The 24,274-nt window shown below is 43.0% G+C and overlaps 1 protein-coding gene across 2 annotated transcripts in view; it reads right to left on the reverse strand.

Annotated features, from left to right (window-relative positions):
- Naam (Nicotinamide amidase) overlaps positions 1-24,274 on the reverse strand; it is a 256,895-nt gene that overhangs the window by 149,230 nt on the left and 83,391 nt on the right. The window lies entirely within an intron of this gene.

Raw genomic sequence — 24,274 nt, forward strand, 5'->3', positions numbered from 1 at the left:
CTTGAAAACATCTGCTACCTTTCCCCTTCCTTTTGCCGTATAAAACTCCTGTCCCGGAAGCTGCTTGTAGTCGGCTTTGACGTAGGTTTCGTCGTCCATTACCACGCAGTCAAACTTCGTCAGCATCGTCGTGTACAGCCTCCGGGATCGCGCTTTGGCCGTCGTATTTTGTTTATCATCGCGATTTGGAGTCACTACCTTCTTGTAAGTCGATAGTCCGGCTCGTTTTTTGGCTCGATGCACGGTTGTAGACGATACACCCAGCTTATTTGCGGCATCTCGGAGAGAGAGGTTAGGGTTTCGCTTGAAACTACCGGCAACTCTCTTTGTCGTCTCAGCGGCTTCCGGTTTTCGATTTCCCCACGATCCAGACTTCCTGGCTGTCGACAAACGTTCCCCAAACACTTTAATTACATTTGTAACGGTTGATTTGGCAACTTTTAGCGATTTTGCCAACTTTGCGTGCGAGTAGCTCGGATTTTCGCGATGCGCGAGCAAAATTTTGATACGCTGCTCTTCTTGCTTGGACGGCATTTTGACAACTGAAGAGTGAATTCCAAAATCAAAATAGGAGCAACATTCTACACACACACACACCTTCAAAATGAGGGGTGTTCAGGTTTTTTAAATGCAAAATTGAAAGAAATACGTCAAGTTGATATTGACCAAATTTTGACCGTATCACCCTTTACCAGACATGTAGAAATATTGTAGAAATAGTTACAGATACAAAACTGATTTTAACGATGTCTTCACATAAAAACCTTTATATATCTGAAGTTATAAGAGCTAGAAAGTTATAGTCTTCAGCAAAGTTGTTCACAGTAATGTCTCCTACAGCCGAACACAATTATTTTGTATCTTAATATATTAAAAAAATAAATTTAGCATCTCACTTTTAGGTGGATTAATCTTTGATTTTCTGTTACCATAAGAAGGAGTGTTGTAACCCAAGAAACTTCTCAGAAGACACCTAGTACCTTTAATCAACCGTTTCAGCGTAAATAAAAAAGCGCGTGTTTTGATACCCTTGGCACCACTGTGCAACACCATCATCGGATAGTGGAAACTTCCACCTACACCATGATGGTGTTGGTTTGTTTACAAATGCTGATGGGCCCTTTTCTATTGTTGATTCAGAACTGATGAAGTGCTCAAAAAATACGAAATTGAGGGCCGCCGTAAAGTCCCAGAAGGTACGTAAGAAAGCCAAAAAAAGTGAGATAGTTCAAGGGTTTATTCCGCATTTGATTACGCGTTTCACAAACAAATCACCATCGAATGGTGACATTTTTCCCCATATGATTTCTATGACATTTACCACCTCTGATCTCACATGCATAAGCTTGATATGCAAGTTCTAAGATGTTTTCCTCAATTGAAAGAAATGTAATATAGGGGAAATGGCTCTAATGTTGGCCCATCGCTAAAAATCAGCTATTTATCAATTTTATCTTGATGAACGCGTCATTGAGACGGTACTAATAAATATGTTTGGTCGTTGTCGAAAATTAAGTCAATTAGTGGGCCCAAATTAGGGGCATTTAGGCCGACATTACATCCAGTTCCCCTAGGTATTTAGATTTGTTTTACTAATTCTCGAAAATACAAACTCCGGGAAATGCAAAATTTAGACATCCTTACAAAATTGTATTCAATAATTTACTCTAAACGACTGCTATTTGTCATCGTTAAAATAGTATTACATTACATTGGTATAACTGTGGTTATACGAAGAGAAAATCGATCATCGCTTTTAGGCCCTTATGATTTTGAAGACTAGAATTGCATTATAGCACATCATCGACTGGAAATGCTTTCGGCAACGTGGGGCTTTAGGCAGTTATGAAACTTTGAAGAACTATTCGACAGCCGCAGACAGTATATGAGCAAGTCAAACGCGCACTTTTTTGCCTGTAGATTTCAAGAAATACTTCAAATCAAGCTGAACAATGCATTAAGTCTTAAGTAACATTGATCGATTCTCTTCATCGACTTTATATAGACAATGACAAAACACGCAAACATTCTACGTAACCCTATTCACTCATTTATGAATTGGCGCTAACCAAACCTTCACTACTTTGTAGTACAATACTTACCTTACCAATCAGGCTAAAACGCTGTCCAGACTGGAGAGTTATAACATGTTATAACGGTTGTCAAATAATTGCAACACAGAAACCACCATCAAGATAGCGCTATAACATGTTATAACTCTGTAGTCTGAACGTACTATAAGGCCTTGTTGTCCTCTGCTGTCAGAAGAAGTCGTCTCCACTCTACTCGATCCATGGCCACACTTCGCCAGCCTCGTAGTCTGCGAAGGGTCCGCAGGTCGCCTTCTACTTGGTCGATCCACCTTGCCCGCTGCGCGCCTCTTCTTCTTGTTCCTGTTGGGTCGCTTTCTAGAACCATTTTCACTGGGTCGTCGTGCGACATTCTTACGACGTGCCCAGCCCACCGTAGTTGCCCAATTTTTGCAATGTGGACGATGGATGGTTCTCCCAGCAGATGGTGCAATTCGTGGTTCATACGCCTCCTCCACGTTCCGTCATCCATCTGAACTCCACCGTAGATGGTACGTATAGTCCAGGTCTCGTGACCGTAGAGGACCACCGGTCTAATCAGCGTCTTGTAGTCAACTTCATAATGCGTTTTTGAATTTCTCTGCTGGTATCATTTTCGGCGGTCACTAGTGAGCCCAAATACACGAACTCATCGACCACCTCGATTTCGTCACCGTCAATCTGAACTCGGGGTGGGAGGCTAACATTGTCTTCCCTAGAACCTCTTGCTTTCATGTATTTTGTCTTTGATGCGTTGATGGCAAGTCCAATCCGCCTAGCTTCAGCCTTCAGTCTGATGTACGTTTCCGCCATCGTCTCAAAGTTCCGTGCCATGATGTCAATGTCATCGGCGAAGCCAAGGAGCTGGATGGACTTCCTGAGTATCGTGCCACTCGTGTCTATCCCAGCTCTTCTGATCACACCTTCTAACGCGATGTTGAATAGCAGACACGAAAGTCCATCACCTTGCCGTAACCCCCTTCGAGATTCAAAGGGACTCGAGAGCGTCCCCGATACTCGAACAACGCACATCACTCGATCCATCGTCGCCTTGACCAATCGCGTCAGTTTGTCCAGAAATCCGTACTCGTGCATAATCTGCCATAGCTGATCTCGATCGATTGTGTCGTATGCGGATTTGAAATCGATGAACAAATGATGTGTGGACACGTTGTATTCGCGGCATTTCTGCAGAACCTGCCGAATCGCGAAAATTTCGCCCGTGGTGGCGCGGGCACCCATGAATCCCGCCTGGTATTTCCCCACGAACTCTCTTGCAAATGGTGACAGGCGGCGACATAGAATTTGGGAGAGTACCTTGTAGGTGGCGCTCAGCAGAGTGATCGCGCGGTAGTTGCAGTAATCCAACTTGTCGCCCTTTTTGTGGATTGGGCATACGACACCTACCATCCCAAATCTTGGCAATAACCCAGTGCAGCGCTCTAGCCAGTGCTTCACCACCGTATTTTAATAGCTCACTTGGTAGTTGATCTACACCAGTTGTTTTATTGTTCTTCAACCGACCGATCTCCTGCTTAACTTCTTGAAGATCAGGGGCCGGTAGCCTGTCGTCTTCTGCGCGTGCTCCAAGGTCTGTTGCCGAGCCACCTTCGTTTTCTGCTGCATCACCGTTGAGGTGCTCGTCATAGTACTGCTTCCACCTCTCAATCACCTCACACTCGTTCGTGAGTAGGTTACCGTCCAAGTCCTTGCACATATCGGCTTGCTTCTCGTAGAAATTTCGTGTGTCGTTTACGCGGTACAGATTTTCCATCGCCTCGTGATCTCTGTCTTCCTGCTGACGCTTCTTCCTTTGGAAAATCGAGCTTTGTCTGTTCCGCGCTTGTCTGTATCGCTCCACATTCAATCTCGTGCGGTGTTGCCCGTGCTGCATTCTTCTCCTTAACAGTTTGCGTTCACCGTCAAACCAGTCATTTCTTCGGTCCAGGATCGCAGTACCTAGTGCCGCTGCAGCAGTACTACCTATGACGGAACGGATGTCCCTCCTCCAGCCATTTTCAAGAGAAGCTGCGCCAAGCTGCTCTTCCGTGGGTAGTGCAACTTCCAGCTGCCGAAACACGATGCCTTTGGTAAAATGTGTAAAGGCAAATTGGCAATGTTTTAGAAATCATTGCTCAGCAATTTATCGATAGGTTTTAATTTTATTGATACCTAATAAATCTTTAAAGTATGTACTTTCAAATAGCGTCGATTTCAAATCTATTTTTTTTATCACTAAAATAAAGATTTAAAAAATAGATTTGAAATTCGTCAATAAATTACTAAACTATGATTTTTCAAACATTGCAAGTTTTCCGTTACACATTTTACCGGACGCATCGTGTTCGGAGTGTTAAAAGGAGTAGTCTCCCCTATATGCAATCAAAACAGAGTAGAATTAAGTTAAAACTGCTATAGCTTTGCACATAGCCACATCCTGTCTTCAGCACCATAGAAAACGGTCCATTATTATAACTAGTTCGTTTATTTACTAGGCTCAGTCGTGTGTGAAACTTTGCGGTGCCAAAAATTAAAATTTTAAATAGCAGTAAATCTAGATTAGTATTGGGTACCAATTACTCGTGGCGGGCTCGAGGTTAATGAGTAACAATTTCGATTGGAAGGAGCTAGGTAGGAAACAGGTTTCAGAAGCCTCCTTCAGAATTTCAGATACCACTCTCGAACGGTTGACCAAAGGCTGACTGGACAGGGACAAGTAGCATAGAAAGAGGTGGAGAATAAGACTGGAACACAATGGCTGGCAAATGTGGGGGATGGTCATATCAAACTCTAACATCAGCCAAACAAAGAAATTCGTAGATCGTCTGCATGTAGGAAAGATCGCGGTTCCCAATACATCTCTTACTTCACGGAAGGGTTGTAATTCCCAAAAAAGTATCCTTCTATCTCTTAAGAAGAAAAAGTAAGGCTTTTCTTTTTTTTTTCATAGTAGGCCATGATAATTTTTTTTAGAATTGGGCGATCCTTATGCAAACAATTCCTCTGAAGACACTTTTTTGATTAAGTCAATAGTATATACACAATTCAATTAAGTTCATGACTTTGCCATCTCCGACCACTTTGCTGCGGGAACACGAAAATAATTGTTTCAATAAGCTTTGATTTAAATCACTGTGGTAGCTTTGAAGCATCCCTCGTAATGTCTATAGAATACAATTTTTCTGACGCAAAGATGCGCTTGTTGGCCGAAAATTGTGTTTAAAAAAACAAAAGAGTGAAATATACTGTTAATACAGTATATTTGGTGGAACTATTCTACTTCTATTTGATTTGGTGTGACAGTCGTCGTTATTTTCAACGGGTTTTAACGATACATTCCCCTGTTATTATTTCATACTTCTTTTTCGTACTTTGATAAGCACAAATCAGCCGAAAATTACTTTATTCTGTTTCGCTCATTACAACTATGATGTTGATATTTGAGTAAAGAGCTTGCATTAACGCCTGAATAGAAAAAAAAGTAGAAGGATCTGTGCCTAGGGACACGAACGGAAGCTTGACGTAGGACCGCTAGTGGACGGAACAAATGTGAAGAGCATTCAGTTCTTTTAATTGATCGATCATCTATTATCTTAACTCTTTCCGTTTTTTGAATTGTACCAAATGTGTAGTATTTATTTTTTCAAAGAGGAAGTTGATGAAGAGAATCGATCAAAATCATTTGCACCCCTGCTTCCAAGTTTGGTTACAAGATTACAACTCTGGAGCGCATTTGGTGTGGTCGTTGGGGGCGTGTGGTTCTGAATATAGACAAACAGGCACAGATTAATTCTATTCCAACTCTTTTCTGTAATAAGCTTGTTGTCCCTGAAATGGGCCGTTTTGTTGTTAAAGTTGGTGATGATTTAACCTCCGAAACCGTACAGAGTGCGTCTCTGTCGCTTCAAAGCATAGATGACATCCATGGCCGGTTACGCTTGGCGTGTTCAGTGTAGGTGACAGCATAACGGATCTCATTTTCCAGGAACACCTTCAGCACACCTCGTAGATCAGACCGGAGATACGTTTGACACCGCCACGGTGAACCAGACGACGGATGGCGGTTATCACGAAGAACCTTGCAATGACGCTTGGCGCCTTCTTTACCAAGACCGACCAAGACCAAGTCCGAAGCGAAAATGAGTTGAGACTAGACATCAGCGCTCTTTTATATCTTTTCAATTTAAAGCAGAATGATGTGCAACCAAGTGGTACTCGATAATGACGACTGGGTTTGGGAAGAACGTTTATTTCATGAAGACAGTGATAAACTTTCACTTTTTATTTGTACATTGGACAATGCTTGGCATTACCACTTTCTTGTTGAAAATCATCAGTCGGAAGCATTGCTATTGATGCGTAAAAATATTTCTGATCGTTTGCTGATAAAATAATTGAAATTGGTCCAGGGGCAGCTGAGTTATTAATGTTCAAAATCTATCATTGTTTTGTTACATGTTCCATTTTCAGTTTTCACAAAGCGTACCCCCATATACATACACACTAATCAAGTCAGTACGGTTTTACCGAGTTTTTGAATTGCGGAACTGTTCTGTAAAAGTTTAAAAATCTGTGGAAAATTTATTAATGAGAAAATTTGTTCTGAACTTGTACATACTTAGTTCTGTTAACCCCATTTAATGATAGAAAATAAAATTGATCGATTTCATTGATTCCTTACGGATAACGTTCATTTGAATTTTTACCGACATTTTCAGTAATTCAAAAACCCTTGTAAAAAAATACTGACTCCTGTAAAAAAAAATCTTAGTGTGTAGGGCTACAAAATGGTGAGTGACAATCTGGAAGGAGCGATATACCTAGCTCCGGTCCTCACAAGTTCCTACCTCACGCCTCCACGAGTCATATGATCACAAAAGACTGCTATCTGAAACATGGACACAGCTGGTTGGCGTAGCCTGGGCAATGTTGTCAATCCGACAATAGCAGAGTGAGGAGGTGCGACGCGAACACTGGCGCGGTAACCATAGCACGGTGATAGAGGAAATGCTTCGCCAACCCGAGCGACTGTTTACCATGGAGGTGCGGCTCAAACAGCGTCTGACTGGCATCCAGCGGCTGAATAAGAAATGCTCTTCCACGGAAGCTACACCTAAGATGGCAGCCCCATCACGGCGGATAGGAGACCTTAGGCCAACCACCTACTGTCTCTGAAACCTTTACAATTGTTTCGGAAACCAACAGAGAAAGACATCGAACTGATTTAACGGCAACGACTTTTAGCGCAAAACAACGGACACGAATTGGAGCATGGAATGTATTGACATTAGCCCAGCAGGGTAAACTGGCACAACTCACCAACGAAGCGCGACGCATGAAGCTAGAAATCCTTGGACTGAGTGAAGTTCGTTGGCCAAACTTTGGAGAACACAAACTGCCGTCGGGACAGGTACTACTATACTCTGGTATTCGAGGTGAAAACGCTCCCCGCCATCGTGGAGTTGGTCTCCTACTTAGCGTCCAGGCAAGTGCTGCGCTCATCAAGTGGGAGCCTGTTAATGAGAGGATAATCGTTGCCAGATTTAGAACACGGGTTCGTAACCTTACCATAATCCAATGTTATGCGCCAATCGATGCTGCCGAGCTACAGGACAAGGAGAATTTTTACAGTCAACTGAATGCCGTCGTGGATAAGGTTCCAAAGGGTGACATCAAGATCTACACTGGCGACTTCAATGCGAAGATCGGCTCCGACAACACGGACTATGAGCGTATCATGGGACGCCATGGTCTCGGCGAAATGAGCGAGAACGGTGAGCTGTTTGCAGAATTTTGTGGCAATAACGACATGGTGATCGGGGGCTCGCTCTTCCCCCATCGGCCAGTGTACAAAGTCACGTGGGTTTCCCATGATGGACATACCGAAAATCAGATCGACCACATCTGCATCAGCCGAAAATGGAGACGGAGCCTTCTTGATGTCCGGAATAAAAGCAGCGCCGACATCGCGTCTGACCATCACCTTCTAATCGGTGAAATCCACCTACGCATGGTGCGGATCCAGCGACGGGAGGAGAGACTCGGGCGGTGGTTCAACACACGCCGACTTGAAGATCCAGCGGTAAAAAGGTCTTTTGTTCATGAACTTGAGACTCGAGCTGCGGACGTTCCAGAAGGTGGCAGCGTAGAAGAACAATGGACGGCCATCAAGAATGCCTTTATAGAAACAAGCGAGAACAGCTTGGGTGAGCTGCGCACCCAGAGGAAAGAGTGGAACACAGATGAAACCTGGCGGAAGATTGAGGAGCGTAGAGAAGCAAAAGTCGCGATAGAGCTGGCGAGAACCAGAGGAGCCAAGAACGAAGCCCGTCAACGGTACTCGGCTCTAGAGAAGGAAGTCAAGCGCTGTTGCAGACGGGACAAGCGAGCGTGGGTGAACTCCCTGGCCGACGAAGGGGAGAAAGCCGCAAACGCTGGCGATATACGCCTTCTCTACGATATCTCACGACGCCTGAGTGGAGCAAGGATGAACCCGAGGATGCCAGTGAAGGACACGACTGGAAAATTGCTTACCGACCCCACTGACCAGCTGAAACGCTGGTTTGAGCACTTCGAACAACTTCTTCAAGTTTCGACGGCCAACCAGCCATCAACATCTCGGCATGATCCGCCTAGGGTGCGGCGCATCACTCGCGTCAATTCCGAGGCCCCATCACTGCAGGAGATTGAAGCAGCTATCCGAAGCATGAAATCCAACAAGGCTCCAGGGGTCGATCGCATATCAGCAGAGATGCTCAAAGCTGACCCCATGCTATCCGCACAAATGTTGCATCAACTATTCTGTAATATCTGGGACACCGCGACTTTTCCGGCCGACTGGATGCAGGGCATCTTAGTGAAGGTCCCAAAGAAGGGGGATCTGACTGTGTGCGACAATTGGCGAGGCATCATGTTACTGTGTATTGTTCTCAAAGTTCTGTGCAAAGTTATCCTGAATCGGATACAGGAGAAGATCGACGCGACTCTCCGACGGCGGCAGGCAGGAGTCCCGGATAAAATCGTCAACCTCATCGAAGCGCAGTATGAGGCTTTCACGTGCAGAGTTCTGCATAACGGAGCCTTGTCCGACCCTATCCAGGTAGTCGCTGGTGTGAGACAAGGATGTATACTATCACCGCTACTGTTTCTCATCGTAATCGACGAGATCATGGTAGGTGCAATTGACCGTGTACCGAACCGTGGGCTGCTTTTCAACTCGAACTTGAAATCTGTGTTGTTATACGCCAGCGAGACGTGGTGTGTATCAGCGGAGAACACTCAAAAGCTGCAGGTCTTCATCAACCGATGCCTGCGGTATATAATTCGTGCCTGGTGGCCTCACAACTGGATCTCGAATGCTGAGCTCCATCGTCGATGTCATCAGAAGCCGATAGCAACAGAAATTCGAGAGCGAAAGTGGAGGTGGGTCGGCCACACACTTCGACGGGGCGGAAACGAAATCTGCAAGCAAGCACTGGATTGGAATCCGGCAGGACATCGCAGCAGAGGCAGACCCAGGGGCTCATGGCGGCGGAGCCTCAATAAGGCAATTAAGCAAGTCGATAGGAATCTGACCTGGGCCCAGGTCAAGGCAAAAGCGAGCAGCCGCCCAGGATGGAAGTCTTTCACGTTGGCCCTTTGCACCGCTGGTGGTGCACAGGACCCTTAAGTAAGTAAAGTACCCCCATATAGAAATCACAGACGTTGTTCAACGTAATAAAAAAAGACTAAATGGCAAACCTTTTAACTATACAATACATACATCAATCGTAAGCTGGGTAAACAAAGATATCTTGAAACATTCCCAAAATTATATGAAATGCAAGCAATCTTCTTCTTGAATGTCTGACCTTGCGTAAAATAAAATACAGATTTACACACCTAGTAAATTACATCGCAAGTAACAAACAAACTTTTCACTGTGAATGGCATGTGCACAACCTTCAAGCATAGAAGCTCAAATATTTTCACAAGAAAATTAGGCAACGTTCGACGTCCATCGTGACTCGCTGATTGTTCTGCGTACATAAAATTTGTTTCATAACCGCCATAATAAATTAAACCTTTTTGAACCTTCACCAGGCGCCGTGTGTTCCGACGTTTGACTGACTCTGAATAGGAAAATCAGCAGTTTCGCATGATTTTGCAATTCACGCGCAATTGAGCCAAAAATAACTATCGTCCTCCCCTGAGGCGTTCGTGATTGCAAAACTGCTAGCGCTGCTACTGCTGGTAAGCTCGTGTCCTTAGATACAAGTGCCACCCACTGCGTTCCAACTTCCAACTGGCGACGAAGCAAAACCAAACCATCGAAAATAGCGCAACTTCCCAGCCCAACCCAACCCATCCTCCCGCTGAATCACTGCAAATTTGTTCTTGATTGCGTGCTAAACCGAGCTAATCACGAGGTCGAATATTTAGCAGCGGGAAGTACTATGGTCCAATCTGCTCGCACACACATTTCACCACAGCCATCGTACACACACACACGTCCCTTAACACAGAATTGGAAATGACCCGGCTAGAGTTAAAGCGCTTTATAGCTGAATGAAGAGGAAAGTCATTACCATGGGACCAACCCCCTTTCCCGAGTCCCAGAAGGTGATAAACGCAGAAAATTCGAAGGAACAACCGCCCGTACTACTCCACATAGCTTGTGATACACAAAATCAGTGCCACGTCCTCGTCGGTCTGTTGAAATTTGACGGACCCCCACTCCATGTGCGCTGGCTGCAGCGATTATGGTTGGGGAATTTTATTAAGCTACCGCAAAGTTGTAATCGTGGTCGTCGTTCCGAGTTCCCGCTTGGCAGAGCTAGGGGGTGAACACCCAGTGGAATGGCGTTATAATTTGATGCCTTTGTGCACTCTGTGGTGAGAGTGCTTCAATCACAACAATTGCACTATGCGTCTTTTGCAGTCTTTTGGTTAACATCAAACAAAACGTTCATGTGGACAGCAAATTAGTTTGTAATCTCAAAAGGTTAATACGATTACATGCGAAATAATCTGTACCTACTGTACTGACCAAGAACGTCTAAAATTACATCGACATCTAACGACATCACGAAATGAACTTCGGAACTTCTTCTCCTTCGTAAAATGAGTGAATGCCGCACCTAACATAGTAAATTTTGGATAATTCAAGAGGATTTATTGCATTCTGCAAGTCTCGATCGTAGTCTAGAGAACCCTCATAAAACCCAAATTGTTACATGGGTTTCCTTTCTTCTGTGCGCGAAAATTCCACGAGCTCCAAGAGTGTGAACAAGTAACCGCACCAACCTCTAGCGAGGTGTAGATCGATTAGTACGTCAGCAAAACCGGTGAGTAGGGTGCGGAAAAGTTTTGACAATGAAATTTATTCATGTACCAAACGTTTTTGACAGGCTGGGGCCTCCCACTCCGTTGCATCGGTGAAAAACCACCGACCGTCGGAAATGTTCCGACACAGCTCCCACACCTGTGCGAATGTTTGAAAGCAAAGAGGTAACTAAGTGAAAATTTAAAATGAATCGGGTTCAGTCATTCTTTGTATTATTTTTTTTTCTTTGTTCGCAGCTTTGATGTGAACGAGCTTCCGGACGGGCTGTAAATGGAAGTTTTCCTCTGAGTGGAAGTGTAGTAGGTCACTCCAACAGGACGGTAACGAGCCGGGGCGGAACCGGGCACGTCGTTAATTATGTGACGGTGACGAACTCCCGTCGGGACGGTTGTGGAAATTGAGTTGCCGTGGGGTGTATACTATAAGCGCAAGTTTGCCCTTTTCATACAAAAACACAAATCTAAAGATGACGATGAACAACAACAACAAATGTTCATGCCACGGAAATGATGTAATATTATCTAATCGAACCGAATTTATGACATGAATGTATCTAGTGTTCAGAATGATCGATTCTCTTCGTGGATTTTCACTTGTAATAATAACGGCGTTATTAAATTATATTAAGAGCATAGGTAGCAGTGAAGGAAGATGAGGCTGAAGGTACTAGTGCTAGCTAAATAGGCTGAATAATTATTACTTAAATTTCCATCTGGGTTTTATTGGAATATAATACAAATAAATTATATTTAAAATGAAAATCGATGAAGAGAAACAATCATTCAGAACGCTAGATATATTATATTCGGTCGTTCCGATTAGATGATATTAAAGGGTGAGTCGATAATTATTGCGACAATTTCAAACTTGCGTAACTTTTTTTTACTTGACCGAAGTTAACCAAATTTTGCCCAGTTTCTCTTTAGAGTGTATTGTTCACATCCGCCCAACTGTGCAGTTGTCAGCAGCGTAGCCAGTATTCCAGATTTATCTAGATTTTCCAGCTTTTAGTCGTCTTGCCAGATACACAGACAGATTACGTATATTTTCAGATTTTTCAAAATAAAGGCTGACTAAAAGTTTATTGGTACGCACAAAAAGACCTGTAGTTTGTGATTCAATAAATTTAAAAAGTTCATTAATGTGTTGCTTTACAGTACTTATACTAAAACTTCAAAGTTACAGCATTAGATGGCTACATTTCTCCAGTTCGAACGAAATCTCGAACCTTCCTCTTGATGGAGCCCATCAGCACCCGCACCAAGGGGTAGGTCACTCCGCACACCAATCGTGGGTCATACTTTTTGTCAGTGTGCGGCAGGTGTGCCGATTGTGCCGGTCATAGAGCAAGCTGTGATTGTTTGTAAAATACCCATCCCGGCAACCCGGTATTTCTGACACCTTGAATTATTTGGTTTGAAATTGAAAGAATAAATTGGATTGAAGCTGACGCGGAAAGTGACGGGTGTGCAAATTTTGTTGTTTTGTGTTCATAGAATAATAAAAGTCCTAAAGGTTTTATAATGCCCTCAATGGCAGACCAGAAACCTAGCCTTTCGTGATGTGAAAGCAACGGTCTATCAGTGGTCGGAAAAAGTTGGAACCCGTGGGGAACATTGTTGGAGACCGACTATAGAAGAGGATGATGAATATGACTTCCGTAGTTCGATTTGTGTGAGTTGCAGCATTATTTGAATTAAGGGTACTAATGGGGTCTGATTAACTGACTCTTTCTCTTGAGCCCACTCTAAAACCTACATTTCGTATGTAGATCTATAAGTGAACCGAGAAGTGAACTGCTGGTCTGAGTTCCTCTGGTATATTCAATTAGAGGGTTTTCCTGAATATACATTAAAACAGCACGTAATGTTGTGAACAACTTCAATGACGGTTGTCCGCCAGGGCTCCAATTTATTTACAACAATCCAATGGCTATGAGATTGTACCAAAGGTGTGCCAATGAATGTGCCCAAGCTGTGCCGAATCTAATTTCGACACTATGTGCTGAGTGACTTACCCCTTGGCCCGCACAGTAGAAACGGACACGGAATCAGCGCATTTCTTCCATATTGCCCGCACTTGTTGGATATCCTTGACTACCCCGCCGCTTCGTCGAAGTCGCTGATTTGAAATTACCCAGTATTTTTCGATTGGTCGAAATTCCGGGAAATTCGGAAGATTCATTGGCTTTGGGACAAAATCGATCTTGTTGTGCGAGTTCTTCCTTCATGGCACAATTAACACTACACAAGTTTAAGGGGAAACACAAACTCTAACTACACTACATTTATGTTTGGTACAAACTACAACACGAATTACAATAAGAATCTCGGTTGCGCAGGACCGTCTTCGACCTTGTGTCACTTATCAACTAACTACAACAAAATCCGCTATCTGCTCTCTAACCCGATCCCAGTCTCCCATCGTGGATGTGGTGAATATCACAAGAGATCGGATCGTAGACCGAATCTCTCGCTCTCATCGTCTACATCATCTCCCGTATGCTAATGAAAGCGTGAGTGTGATCTCGATCTACCATCAACTGCCCGTTGATCGATGGCTCGTACAATAGCCACAATTTAAGCCATTATTTTTCTGCTACCTTTATTTGTTATCATCTGGTCGGCTGTTACGGTGATAGGATGGTAATAGCATAGAGGTAACTCTAAGACCAGAAGGTCCCAAAGAAACGAGCTCAACTTTTTGGCTCAGCTCTAGTACTATCTTCGGTCCCAAGCTAATCGATTCACCCCTCGAAACATAGGAAAATCCACGAACACCTCATTTTATCTATCAAAATTTCATAGCGAATCAAAACAAACATAGTGTAGTACTGGAATTTATACAAGAATGGGATACGCTAATCGATTTGCTTGCGCCCAATAGGCTAGTCAAGTAGTGAGCCAATTTAAAATTGTTAGTTTCGTATTGATTGTTGGTAATAGGGTGGTCCTCACAGACATGCTCACCCACCCAGAAATATCCGTTTCTGAAAAAAAGGAATCCTCTTCGATTAGGATGGGATAGGGATAGAATAAACTTAATTGTTGGTCGAATCTACGACTGGCAATAAACAAATCTTCTCGACAGGCCGCTTCAGTTCACCAGACGCTGTTTTGATGGTGACGACTCTAACAACTCCATCGCTACCCGGGTGTACATCCACGATTCGACCCATACGCCAGCGCATCGGTGGTAGATTGTTATCATGGATTACGACTAAATTTCCTTCTTGTACTTGAACTGGTGGACACCAGCGCTTTGACCTGCCCTGCAGTTGGCAAAGATACTCCCTCTTCCATCTATTCCAAAAGTGCTGCAACTGCTGCTGGACAACTTGCCAATGTTTTAGGCGGTTCGTCGGTATCAAACGTAAATCTTCCTCAGGGAACGACTGCAAAGATGCTCCGACTAGAAAGTATGCAGGAGTAAGCGGCTCTAGATCGTCTGGATCGTCAGACATCTGAGTCAAAGGCCTTGAATTTAGGCAACCTTCTATCAGGATTAGCAACGTATGCATATATTCCAGCGTAACTTGTCCTGGGGTTGTCCACAATGACCCGTAGGACGTGATGCTTGGCTGATCGCACTGCAGTTTCCCACAATCCTCCAAAGTGGGGTGCGCTTGGAGGGTTGAAAAACCAGTTGATTCCTTCGTCTGAACAGAATCTCGCTACCTCCTGTCGATGACCCTCAGTTTTCAGCAAACGAAGCAGCTCATGCAACTGATTCCTGGCTCCAACGAAGTTCGTACCGTTATCTGAGTACAGTGCACCTCCCTCGGCGTGCGATAAATCGTCGGAGAGCCTGCATGAATCTGTCCGTGGACAAATCAGACACCAGTTCGATATGCACAGCCTTCGTGCACATGCATACAAAAATTGCCACGTATGCCTTCACGGCAGTACGGCGTGGTCCTGGTCGAATATACACCGCACCAAAGAAATCCACTCCGGTTTTCAAGAATGGACGAGAGACCGTGACTCTTGATGCCGGCAACTCTCCCATAAACTGCTGCACCAGCTTAGGCTTTGACCTGTAGCACTTCATGCACCGCTGCACGACTTGCCTGGCAACGTTTCTTCCTCCCAACGGTCAGTAACGTTGGAGGATCGATCCCAATAATAATTGCGGACCAGCATGTAGCAAGCGAAGATGATACTGCTTGAAAATCATCCTCGTGCAACGAAGACGAACTGGCAAGATCATTGGATGCTTGGTATCGTCAGATTCTTCCGAATACTCCAAACGTCCACCAACTCTCAAGAGTCCATACCAGCGTAATGGTGACCTCCTAGGAACCGGATCATTTTTCCTGACCGCTCTCAGTTGATCAGCAAACGACCCTTCTTACTAGCGTGAATTCCGCTTGACGTAGTTCCTCTGAAGTGAGGAATCCACTCGAACGCTCTTCCCTTGGAATCCGCAGTAGACGCATAAGGCGCTGCCATATTGCTATGCGTCGGATCAGTACCGTGTAGGAACTGGACTTGGAGACAAACGATTCGTTGAATCCTTCAGCAGCTGTTGTCGTACATACAGCAACTGTACGCCTTCTTTCTTCTTCACATTCGTCCTCAGACGAATTGTTCAATGAGGTTGCCCAATCGCTCCAATCCTGAGCTAACCAACTCGGTCCATGCCACCAAAATTTGTTGCTAAGGATCTCCTTTGATCCAATTCCTCTAGATATCAAATCTGCTGGGTTATCAGCACCTGCCATGTGTCTCCAATTACAACCATCCGTAATTGCTTGAATTTTCGCCACTCTGTTGGCGACGAACACAGACCAATTTGATGGACATGCCTGGATCCACAGGAGAGCACACGTTGAATCCACCCAAAATGTTGTACGAACTCGAAGATTGGTAGCTGCTTTCACCTTTTCGTAAATTTAGGCGGCTAACGAGGGATTGATTGGTGTTTTAAAGGAGCAACCTTAGATTTGGAGGTTAACAGTTGGACCTTGACGTTTCCATCCTTGTCCTGGCTTCAAATGTAGAGACATCCACCATATGTATGCCTTCTGCGACGCATCCGAAAAGCAATGCATCTCCACTTGTACAGCTTGAGGAAGAATTACGCAACGCGTTACTCTGACCTCATTGAGAATCGGTAGTTGCACATAAATTTCTCACCCACCGTTGAAGGCAATGAATGATCCCAATCTAGTATCTTCCCGTTTTCATACTTCGGTGTCCATAGTAGCTGCATGAAGATCTTTGCAGCTGTAATAGTAGCACCGATGAATCCCAATGGATCGAACAGTGTAGCGATGATCGAGAGAACTTGACGTTTTGTGAAAACAGCTTCGGAACCATTTGATGAAAATTCAAATTGGAAGCGGAAAACATTGGAGCTTGGAAGTTTCTGAGCTGGAAACCACCGCTTCTCATCATTTTGTCCAGCTGAATCTGCAGCTCCTTGGCTTCTTCAACGCTATCACAACCCGTGATCACGTCGACCATATATGTGTCTTCCGTAATCGCCTTGACTGCTAACGGATATCGTACTCCTTCATCCATTGCCAATTGGTTGAGTGTGCGAGTTGCGAGGAACGGAGCTGGTTTCGTTCCGTAAGTGACGGTGTAAAGCTCGTAAGAACCCCAGAATCACCTTGGTGGCAGCTAACCAAATCGGGCCAAAAGATGACTTTGCCCCTATGCCCCCGGATGAACGGCAATACACGCTTTTTCAGGCATTCTTCGATGTAAACTTAGGATGTCATCGTCGAGGATGTGACGAATGGATCCGTTTTCAGGCCACAACTGCAAATTGCTTGCCAAATCATGGCTTTCTTCGCGAACTTGTCGGCAAACACGAACTTGAATCTTCCCGGCACATCCCCACGTCCAGTCGCGATGTAAAACTTTTTACCGGGAAGCTGCTTAAAATCGAGTTTTACGTACATATGTTTCATCATCGATCAAAGTTCAACCCTTAACGGGGCCGGTGGTGTAGTGGTAAGCGTGATTACCTCTCACCCCAGCAGGTCTGGGTTCAATCCCAGTCGGCGGGATGTTCTGAGGCATAACATCTCTGATCACGCCTTCCTTCGGATGGGAAGTAAAGCCGTTGATCCCCGGTTCATGAGTTGATAGGTCGATAGGTAGGGTCCAGGTGTGGGAGCTGCCTTCCTGGCACGTGGGTAGCATTGGTGCTCAGCACGGAAAACAAGATCGACGGAAAAAAAACAAACCAAAGGAAAAAAAAAGTTCCAACCCTTGTGTTTCGTCAAAACACGGTAGTACAAGAGCCTTGCACGCTTTTGGACTCCAGAATTCTGCTTCATGTGCCGGTTCTGATGTTTATTGGCTTTGTACCGACTTGTATCCTTCCCTGACAAGGATATTCCGCACCGTATGAAAGTTGGCATTGGACCTTCTGGCCACATCTCGAATCGAAAGACCGGGGTTGGCTTTAATGCAGCTCAACACCTTGCTGCGCAGCTGACAATCCCTGGTTCCAGTTTTTTCGTAAGTTCGCTGATTTCTTTCCGCACTCATGTTTCCTTGTAGGTTTTAAACACTCGACAAACTGTTGTTTTCGGCATCTTCGGCACTTTTGCCAGCTTGGAACCAGACCACTCCGGATTTTCCAGGTGTTTGTGCACAATATTTTCTTCTTTCGAGTTCCATTTGACGTTATTTCTTAACGCGATCGACTGCTTTGATCAAACTTGCACCAGTTGTTCTCTATAGAAGTGTAAACAAACCACTGTCAAAGATTTTCGATTTCCAAAACTAGGTGCGTGCTAGCGAGGTGCGAGGGGCGTACCAATTTACTTATAGTCAGCCTTTATGTTCCAGATTTTCTCAGATTTTTTAAATATGTTACTTTAAAAATATCACTGCAATTGATGAACCAAAAAATAAAAAGCTAAACTTACTAGGGTTAACTACCCCATTTCCCGCCTATTAAGCAAAACCCGCACTTAGTCTTTCTTAATCTAGCGCAGTTTAGCACCAAACGGAATGTTATTATTATTACGGAATGTACCGTAAGATTTGATAAAGAGAAACTAATCGTTGAGATATTGTCAAAAGTCTAACACTGCTTCTTGACGCCAAACTCGGTCTACAGATTCTAAACTCGGCCTAACGCATTGAAACGCCAATAAATTCCCTTCGGCCTATCGGATGAAGATAAAAATTGATTCGGTCGGAGCGCTTCTTTTGGTTTTGGGAATAATGGGTGCAAACCTTCATATCACGTGTTCTCAATGACTTCGTTCCGTAGCTTATGAACTAAAGTATCGTACCAAACGCATAATTTACTTGTTAACTATGAAAACATGGATTTATTTGAAGTTTTTTACTCGATAGGTTCAAAATGGGCGATTTGGCCGAAGTAGTGCTCTACCTTACTTTAGTTGTTAAAGGCCATCAACGTTGAACATTATTGCAGCATCGTACATGGGATTGTTACAACATGTTTGCAATGGGTTGCAGAATCATGAAAATTGAGACATTTTCTTAAGATTATTGGTTGGAAAAAATCTTCAAACTTTTAAAAATATCAGGGCTTGATTTATTTTTATTTTAAATTTTTGGTTAGATTTTGACTATAATTTATTTTTTGGAATCCTGGATTTATAAAAAATCAAAATTTAATATGGATGAATTTTCCTAATTTTGCAATTTAGAGAAATCGAAAACTGTTCAGGATTGAAAACAAAAAATTGAGCTTCAGAAAATTAGCAAGGCTTTTGTATCTAGACAACCACCAGGACTTTGACTTTCGTGAGATTTTTAAGGATAATTCATAAGAATTTTAAGGAGAATTTTAAAAGGCATCTGATAATGTTTGGCATTGTTTTAAAAGTACCTGTGAATATTAAGTTACCTTAGAAGTTTGAATTACTTTAGAATTCTGAATTGCCCTAGAATTCTGAATTTTAAGATAATTCTAAAAATAGTTTACACTGAAGTGTGATGCGAATTCTTTGTGAAAGCAAAGGAGAATTTCAAGTTAATTCTGAGTAGAGTTCCATCTATCTTTGTGGGCTTCGTGGTCGTGCGGCGTCACCCGTCGTTAAGGCGTATTGTGAGTGCCACGAAGTGAGGGTTCGATTCTCGCTCCAGCCGGTGTAACTTTTCGCAACCTGAAAATTTCCCTGTATGTTGTCAGTTGTCTAGTGTTAAGTGTGCAGTCTGTGCAACCTCTGGTAGAAAACGGTGTCAATTGTCTTTTAAAAACTCTGATCACAATTGCATGGAGATTTTGTAAAGAAAGGAAATAGTTAGAATTCGGAAGAGAAAATTCTTAAGATGAAGTATGCTGATACGAATCGTGAGAATAGTTTCAATGGAATTCTTTCCAATGTTTCTATGGAGATTCATTTGAATTAAATTTTAAGAAATTTAAATACAATTATGCCAAAATAACATCTGGTAATTTCTGAAACACTTTCAAGACCATTCTGGCAAAGTACTTGAATCCTTAAGAAATACTACATAGGACTTCAAAATAATTCTGACCTTACCTACAAAGTAGTTCAAATGGAATTATCGGATAAGTCTGAGAAGAGTGTGCCAGTCATTCTGAAGAGTGTACCAAGGAAATTATTAAGAATATTTGAAGGGCATTTCATAGAGAAAAATGAAGACAAAATTATGCCAATTCTTGGAAATTATTACCAGTTTGAGGGAATTGTGGAATTGGAGTGATTTATAAGAGATTACAAGATATAATGCTAAGAACTCTTAGAATTTTACTGAAAAAGTTAGGATATTATCAATATTATTTTAGGGAAATCCAGAAAAGAAGTATGATGGAATTCTAGGATGAATCAAATGAAAATAAAAAAAAGACGAAGATATCCTGTAAAGAGTTTTAAGTAAATACCACGAAGATTGGTCCAATGCTCCTAAGCGTCTTTTCCGCCAACAACCACGTCATCAGGGTAACCAGAAGTACACAGGAGACCAGCCAACAGGGTGTCTATCAGCTGCTGGAATGCTCCTGGTGCTGTCTTGACTCCTGATGGTAGACGGTTGTAGCGGTACAATCCTCGGTGGGTGTTGATGGCAAGAAGATCCCGGCTATCTTTTTCGACTTCCACCTGGAGGAAGGCATGCGAAAGGTCTACTTGGCTGAACATGGTGCAGTTGGCTATCTTGGCAAAAATGTCTACCAGTAACGGGAGATGGTACCGGTGCGGCTGCAGGGCATCATTGAGGCCGGTAGAATAATCCCCACAAATCCGTATGGAACCGTTGGCCTTGCGGAAGCCCAGTTGGAAAAATCAACCGATGAAATGATCTTGGCGCGCTCCAATCTGTCCAACTCGTCAACTCGTCATCACTCGTTCTTCATCTTGCTTGAGCTCTAGCTTGAGTTTTGTTTTCGTACACAATCCAAGTTCACTTCGGAAGACTGCCGGAAATGCAACCTTGAGGGTGTCCACAGTGGTAGAAGAACTGGTGACACGGTTGAAGTAGGCACTGATATACACAGATCACAACCCAAAAGCATCGAGCATGTCGATCCCTAGCAGCTGAAGGGACTTCTACACCACGTAGAATTGTGCTTGGCGTTGCTCACCGTTGATTGATACGGTGCAGACGAACATGAAAAGTAGCTTTAGTGGACATTAAACATTTGAGTTGCTCTTCGGTACTCTTGCTCAGTTCGATCTCAACACAGCTCTTGTTGATTCGACAGGCAAACGAAATTAAATCTTCGGTAGGATTTTGGCAGCGATACCGTTGGCTTACAACGGACTTGACAGCACCGAAAGGTGTTTTCAGTTTTTTCACTGTGTCACCGAACGGAATGTTTTTCGGAACCTTCGGTAAGATGAAAATTACGTAACGCTCATGTTCCGCAGCACCCAGTTTCCGCATGAGCAAGCGGACCTTGGCCTCTTCGGCGATTCGAGCAGCATCTTTTTCAAACAGGTCGTCGTACCTGGCGTACCAAGCAGCGAACTTGACGCTTCCCTCTGATTCGTAGCGAAACTCTTCAATGTTGTTCGGCAGCGAATCCAGGATGATTTCAGGGTTTGGAGGTACCTGAACGCGAATCGACTGCAATGCTTGGTGAAAAAGTGTTTACTGTTGCTGCATGTATCGGTGTGCAAAAGTCTGCTGCTGGTTTTGGAAAAGGTGGGCTAAAATTGCTTCGGTTGGTGCCGGTTGCGGATTTGGAGCTGGATGCGGAGGATTTGGCTGTGGGTGATGATCCTGCTGCGATCTGGTGCGCTGGGTGTTCACTCCAGGTGGTTGCTGAACTCGTTGTCCACTGATTCCTGGTGCTGGCTGGTTTCCCGGGCCCAGATTGCGGTTGTGACCATCATCCATGTTGAGCCGTCGTCTCTTCCGTGCGTGCGACACTTTTCCCGACGATTTTCACTGCGGGAAAAAAAAAACAAATTTCCCGAGTCGCCACTTTTACGGTCACGAATTTCCGAGGTGGCAGTATTAAAAACGCGACACGTAAAGTTAAACAAATTAAAACTGTATTTCAAGATCAAATTTTCATTATGTCGTAAGTAATATTCACACCGATCCGAGAAAAATAAAGTTTTGTTTTGATGACCGAAAGGTTATTCCTATTTCCAATTAAACACATATAATCTCATATTGATAGCAATTTTTAACATATTTAGCCGGGTTTTAATCATACAAAGGCAAATCGCTAGCTTTTATGCTAAGAAATAATGGTTTTTGAGTCAAAAGTTATTATACGTCGTTTGGTGGCCCCTATTGTTACTTAAGTCAAAGTGTATTTACCAGGATATTCGGGAGAATTATCGATTACGTTTCCTTACGTGCAGTATTCATCATTTTAGGACCACCGAAATCATCTTAGCAACAAACAGTTCGATTTATTCACTTTAATAATGAGAAAGCGAAACGACGAAAGTACACTTTTCACGGGTTTCTCAGTGCTGTTACTTAAGACAAACGGCATCTCCATAGAAATCGGGTGACTTAAGTAATATCGAAAACTATTTTGATCAGAAGGTCATTACGTCAAAAAGCAATTCGACTGGTAAATAAAATTTTAAAATGGGATGTGATCCTATATTCGGACAGTATATAGTGTAATAGCAGGAGCATCGATTGACCCTGATAGCTCGACTTTGTTTACCTTTGTTACATTCGACGTAATGAAAATTTGCTCTTGATTTTTAATTAGTACGGCATCGACGTTGATGGCAGCTTGACAGCCATCTGTGAGCCCAGCCGAATGTGATAAAAAATAGATTTGGTCCAAAGTCCCAACAACTAGTGTTAAAACTGGTATACTCTCTCTACACGGTAAAAAAAAACATCATGTTCATGTGAAGTGATTTGCTGTTGAATTTGCACTACTTGCCAAACATTTCAATTCGAAGTGCAAATCCCTTGGAAGAGATCATATTGAAGCACGATGAAATCAACAGTATATCACTTCATTTTAGATTGTACTGCACATCGTTGTTGATGTGCTGTGATTTGAACTCGAAATTTCAACCATACTGATATTAACAATCTATCACTTTAAGTTTAAACGATATATCCTTCGATTTAATTTTTGCTGAAAATTGTTTTTAAATAAATATAAACCCTTCTTCATACTGCAAGCCTTGTTATATGTTATTCAAAATATGACCATATCATATTACTACCCAGATCACATGTTTGCAAGTGATATTGAACAACATCGCCGGGCATTTTCTACTATTGAGGCAAGACGAGACATTGAGCAATAAATTTGATAATTTTGGCAATGTTTTGTTATCGAACTTATCTGAATAATACACTATTATTGAAAACAGCAACAATTCCGTATTACCCACGCTCTAGAGCGCAAATTATTTCGAGTGCAGATGGAGAAGAGCTTCTCTCACTTGCTTCCAAAAGCAAAACTAATCATATTCAATGGATGAAAACAGTGGTGCCGATTCAAATGATAATCATTTTGATTTAAATGTGTTATACAGTACATATTTTTCAACGACAAATCACTTTGTTTCAAAATACAAATAACTTGAAAATCAATGATAAATCACTACTTAAAATAGATCTGAACGATTACTTTCGTTTGTAAATAGTGCTTATATTGAAAAATAGCTGTTCCTGATAACTTTGGTCACCTAGCTGGAATTCCCAGCCTGGGACCTTTAGTGGTCGAAAAAAGTTTGATAGGATCCTGTTTAGCCACTCCTTTCCATAATAAAATTTGTATGGTTATTTTGCTTAACGACGGGGTATCATCTAAACCATTTGTGGAATAGTTCAATCATTTGGATTATCGTTCGGGTATGGTACTTTTTTTTTTATTAGGGTTGCATTTTAGATCAATCTAGTTTTTAGTACAAAGTAATTGGAGTAGATCTTTGTGTTGGAATTAGAGCAAAAAACAGGACAACTCAGGAAAAATGGGACAGCCTAATATCTAGGTACCGATTCATTTTGCAATTGCATGTATCGATTTTTGGATCATATTCCTGAAAGCAATTACATCCTACTCAAGTACAACGACAACAATTCAAAATAGATCTAGACGCTTGTATGCCAGTTCTATTCTCAGCCAAATGTCTTACCGGCAACGCCATTCAAAGCCTCTAAATGGCATTTTAAGTCACCACCGCCATTAGTATTCCAATAATGTCAAATTGATAACGCTGTGAAAGGGGGAGCCAGTAGCAACAAATTGCCCATCTCTCTCCCGGGAGAGAGCTTCGCTTTAAACACACAACTCAAACGAGCAACATTAGACAAATTCAAACGGAAGAGGTATCCCATTACCGGCACACTCGATAACGTGCAAATTGCCTTCATAAAACATGATTTATCTATCCGCGCGTGAAGACGCTTTATTTGGCAAAAAATAATACGCCTAATTTGCACCAACAACCAACAAACCCGTTCTAGAGGGGTGAAAATTT

The sequence above is a fragment of the Ochlerotatus camptorhynchus genome, unplaced genomic scaffold (genome assembly GCF_037179485.1).
Source record: "Ochlerotatus camptorhynchus isolate MF236.1 unplaced genomic scaffold, CSIRO-AGI_Acam_v1.1 ptg000099l, whole genome shotgun sequence".
Lineage (NCBI taxonomy): Eukaryota > Metazoa > Arthropoda > Insecta > Diptera > Culicidae > Ochlerotatus > Ochlerotatus camptorhynchus.